Source organism: Gracilinanus agilis, chromosome 4 (assembly GCF_016433145.1).
Source record: "Gracilinanus agilis isolate LMUSP501 chromosome 4, AgileGrace, whole genome shotgun sequence".
Taxonomy (NCBI): Eukaryota; Metazoa; Chordata; class Mammalia; order Didelphimorphia; family Didelphidae; genus Gracilinanus; species Gracilinanus agilis.
Genome location: NC_058133.1, coordinates 309,491,183 through 309,496,401, shown reverse-complemented (window position 1 = coordinate 309,496,401; position 5,219 = coordinate 309,491,183). Strand labels below are relative to the sequence as shown.

General features: G+C 37.1%; 1 non-coding gene across 1 annotated transcript; it reads right to left on the bottom strand.

Moving 5' to 3' along the window:
- Nucleotides 1-558: 558 nt before the first annotated feature.
- Nucleotides 559-661, bottom strand: LOC123248112. The gene has a single exon (XR_006506214.1). It is a non-coding gene; the product is annotated as a U6 spliceosomal RNA (small nuclear RNA).
- Between the last annotated feature and the right edge of the window lie 4,558 nt (nt 662-5,219).

The window sequence follows — 5,219 nt, the reverse complement described above, 5'->3', positions numbered from 1 at the left end:
GTCATTTAATCTCTTTTTTCATTTGTAAAACGACTAGATGACATTTGAGATTCTTGTAAACTCTAACACCCTTTGTCTACATTTTGCAGATCCTGTTGCCTAACATGATTAAGCCATGTTGAAGTTAAGTAATCACTGATCCCCTTTCTAAATGTTTGCAAACTTTTAAATATTTTTTTAATTTTGTAAAAATTGAAACAATAGTCTGTGTCAAATTCTGTGGCACCTTTCCCATTCTCCAAGATCTTTAAAGGTCATTTATAGCAGCTCAGCAATCATATCTTCTTTTTCTTTCAGTATCCCAGGATGTAACTGACCTGTTCTAATGACTTGAACTCATTAAGGGTAACTAGATGCTATTATGCATCCTCTCTTCCTCTCTTTCATCCATTTCCTTGGGTTTTCCCTCCTTGCTATTTTTGTTCTATCTTCTCCAGTCTTTAGTCCCTTCTTCATAGGAGACAAAAACAGAAGAGTTGATTTGTCATCCTTACCTTATCCCCCCCAAAAGAAAACAAGTTACCATTTGTTATTCTTAGTATTCATAAGTCTTTTTTTTAAAATATGGAACTCTTCACGAATTTGCATGTCATACTTGCTCAGGGGCTATGTTAATCTTCTCTGTACCATTCCAGTTTTAGTATGTGTGCTGCCAAAGCAAGCATCATTTACAGTCATTAACCAACAGATTCTTTTCCTGACCCAGTTAGAAAAGGATCAACCTCTAAGTTAACTCAGATTTAAGTAATCAGTTATTTATTATGTCAAGAGATCCAGGCAAGGAAAGGAATTAAGAGAAAAACATTTTATTAGGACATTAATGAAGAATAACCCCAAGTTTCTTTATAATTGGACTAAGGAGCTTAGAGTTCTCAATACAAAGTCATGGCTTCCCTGCTTGAGCACATTTCCTATCAGGCTTGCTTTGGGGAAAAGAAAAGAAGAAATGAAGAAAGAAGGAAAAAAGATGAGAAAAGGGGAAGAAGAGAATGTTCTAGTACTAGTTCTAGATTCCCAAAGTGGGCGCTACCGCCCCCTGGTGGGTGCTGCAGCGATCCAGGGGGAATGGTGATGGCCACAGGTGCATTTATCTTTCCTATTAATTGCTATTAAAATTTTTTAAAAAATTAATTTCCAGGGGGCTAAGTAATATTTTTTCTGGAAAGGGGGCAGTAGGCCAAAAAAGTTTGGGAACCACTGGTTTAATATCTAAAAACCACCACAGTGTCATTCTTCCATACTAAGCTTATAGTACTTCTCAAAATTTTCACTTAATTTCTTTTTTTGCTCAAATAGTCGTTACTATGTCTCCATAACAATATCACTTCTATTTCTTTCCTTAACATCATCTAAGGGTCTGTACCATATTTTCCCCATCTGGTTCCTAAATTTCTCCTATCTCCCTCTCCATGTATGTATACTTTTCATATACAGTATTATCTTATCAACCCTTTTATCTATTCTATTCCTTTCGAATAAGGTCTCCCTTTATATAGCCCTATGTTTCATTACACAAAGTATCACTGATACCTTGAGCTCAGAATTTGTCCTTTTCCATTAGTGTTTAATCTACTTTGCACAATTATATAGAGAAGTTTGGAGCTATGGGTTTTATTGCTCTCTTCTTCCATATTATCTTCTTTGAATTTACTGAACTTTTCTTCTGTTACATTTTTTCTCATTTTGTTCCTCTTAGCTTCTAACAGTCTGGACTTAGCATATCTTATGGTAAACTTCTCCATCTCTACCTCAGGTCCTCAGTTTAAAATCCTCTTGATCAAATTCAGGAAGACCCAAGGCAAAAATCTTTTCCAGCCCTTGTTAGATACCCTACATCCTTTGCAAAAAGCTACATGTCTGTGCAATGTAAGTGATCAAGGGATTCTTCCTGATCTGTTGGACACTGATTACTTCCATAGTAATATGCTCTGGCGCAGTACTATAAGACTTGTACTTTCAGATGATGCGATGTAAGCTATTCGCCCAACCTATCTTGAAACATGGACCAACAGGATTAACACCATACTTGAGTCAAGGGCTCTCCCCAAAGCTCTCCCACTGTAATGAAACAATGATGATGAATGTCATTATGAGCAGTCTGGAGAAGCAGAGGTCTTCTTGTACTTTTGATTGAATATATCTTTAAAAGTTGATTTCAAAGACCCTTTAATGCTTATAGAATGATAAGATAATAATAATAATAATAGCAATTTTTATAGTGCCTTAAGGTTTGCAAAGCACAACAAAGATTATCTCATTCTCACAAACAACCCTGGAAGGCGTGCTATTATTATACAAATTTTACAGATGAGGAAACTAAGGCAGAAGTTAAGTGACTTGCCCAGGGTCACATAGCTGGATTTGAATTCAGGTCATCCTAACTCCAGGTCCACCATTCTATCTACTGTACCACCTTGCTGCCTCTCTAGAGCCAGAAGGACCTCAGAAACCATTAAAGTCAACCCCTTCTTTTTATATGTGAGGAAACTAACATCTAGGGAAATTAAGTGACTTACCTGAAGCTACACAGATAGAAAATAGAAAATCCAAGATTTGAACCCAGGTATTTCAACTCCTAATCTAGTATTCTTTCCCTGCTTCCCAGAGAGTTTGCTTCAGGTATATTTTTCTGTTACTTACTTGAAGCACCAGAATTACTAGTTAATGGTCTGCCACATAGTAATTTTGTTCTGTTTAATCCACTGAAGGTGGCAGTGAATATGGCTAACATGTTTATCATTATTCTTATTTCTTCTTGTTAGCTATGTTGTCATATGAAGAACAACAACCTGAGAAGATTTTCTTTAGGTAGCAAACTAGACAGAGCACTGGATCTGGAGTCAAGAAGGCTTAATTCAAATCTGGCTTTAGACACTCGCTGGGCAAGTCTCTCCACTTCTCCGTCTCATTTTTCTCGTCTATAAAACGTTGCTGTTCAGTCATTTCAGTTGTGTTAGACTCTTCACGATTCCATTTGAGGTTTTCTTGGCAAAGATACTGGAGAGGTTTGCAATTTCCTTCTCCAGCTTATTTTTTTGCAAAATGTACTATGGGAAAATATAGTGCAGAACATTTGGGTAAGTATCTATGGAAAGAAATAGAAGTGATATTGTTATGGAGACATAGTATATAATAATGGCAACATCTCAGGTTGTTGGGAGGATAAAATGAGTTAATGTTTTAAAAAATATTTTTCAAACCTTAAAATGTCAATATTAATGTTAGCTATTGTTATTATCTTTATCATAATCTAAAAAGGTCAACTCAAGGGTAATTGCCTTCTGAATCAAAGTTTTCTCAGTATTTATCTTTTCCTTATCCTCCTGACCAAGTTTCTTTCATTATTAAAAAGCAAGAATACATAGTTTATATTTTACCCAATGAGTCTACAAAAATATGTATCTGTGCATGTATATATATATACATATACAAAGGCATACATATATATGCATAGTATATATACATGTGTGTGTATATTATATACTTAGAAAACATTCTTCTGTTAATAAGTTACGTCCTTGAGCCTCCATTTTTTCACTTAAGAGACAATGTGGAACCATGGAAAGAGTATTGGTTCTGGGTCAGTGGACCCAAATTCAAATGCTGCCTCTGATCTTTGCTACTTATGTGATTAGGCAATTTTCTTAACTTCCTCATCCCTCCCCCCCCTTCCTCACTTCTAAAAATGGCCTCTGAGATCCCTTCTAACTCTACAGCTCTGATCCAGTCACTACAAAGTTGTCGCAATCCAGGTATACATTAATTTTGATATTATTTTAAGGATGCTCAAAAAGCTGACTCTAGTATTGCTTATGATAGATTTCTGTAACCTTGAGTTAAATTGAACCTCAACCTTGCCAAATTCCTAGCCCTTCCCTAAAGCTACGCTAGGGAAGACTAGTCAGTTATCTCAGTCTCCTTTATTTTACCAATAACAATTAATTAACATGTGTACCAAGACCTTAGGCCATATGGTTCCTGATCTAGGGGTTAGCTCTACCTATTGTGTTAGGTTCCAACAGTTTGTATCTCCTGATGATTACCTCATAATGTTAAAGTATCAAACCACTTGGCACTTCCCTTCCCCCTATACTGTTGTAACCCTAATAAAAATAGCAGTATGGCAGCTAAGGGTTAAGCTCTGAACCATCTAAGCGCTTTACCATTAGAGCTTCATCCCAGTGAAGCTCTGAACCATGGAAACTCTTGACCATTAGAGCTTACTCGCTGTCTGAATACCTTATGCCAGAACTTTGTCTTCCTGTCTTTATTCTTGCCTTATGTTCTCTTTCCCTTAGTCCTTAACCCATAACCCATTTTCTCTCAGTCCCTGGTTCCCCTTTCTGAGTGTCCTACACACTAGGAATCTTTGTGGAGCTGCTGGACAACTTCAAAAGTCTAACAGATGGGGCACAGAATTGTGTCCAAAAACTCTCCAAGTTTTAGTTTCTATTCCTAATTATATTTATTTACTTTTCTACATCACTTGAAAGATCTTCTGTGTCCATATGACAATATGTAAAATTTGGATTTTAACATCATCTGCCTCCAGGATAATGTGAACTTCTATTAGACTTTTTAAAAAATCCTTTTGTAAATAGGGAATAATATCTAGGGTCTATCAAATACTCTTTGTTCAGGTGACTTAACTGTACAATTTTGATTGTTTCTCTGTGCCCTATTATCAACGTGGAATCTAGAGACCCCAAACTTGTGGCCTAGTGAGATCTGAAGAACCTCAAGTTTTAGGAATAGCTTGTAGATTGGAGACCCCCAAAGCTTGTGCTTGCTCCCTATTCCCTGTTCCCATCAGAATCCACCCTGAAGGAAATCTCAGGCTAGCAGTTGCAGACTGAATAATGGACCCTAGGGTAAAAGCTAAGTGACTCTTTGCGCAGTAGGCAGCCCATCAGTCTCATAAGCTGAAGGTCCTGAGTTCGATCCCCAAAAGGGGGATGTGGTACAATGGGAGAAACTTATAAGGCAAAAGAATCATTCAGCTTTGTTTAGGACTGCCCAGGGGGCAATCAGTCATTTCTGATTCATCACCCATTATAGCACATGTGGGCCACAGACCTCTCCATACTTAAGGATAAGTGGGGTGTATATGCTTCTGGAGATTAAATCTAAAAGTAGGCAAGGGGAGCGTTAATTCCATCTTCACAATCCCCCCCTGTGATCCTCTGGAAGACTAGTCTCCTCAATGGATCTTTTGAGAT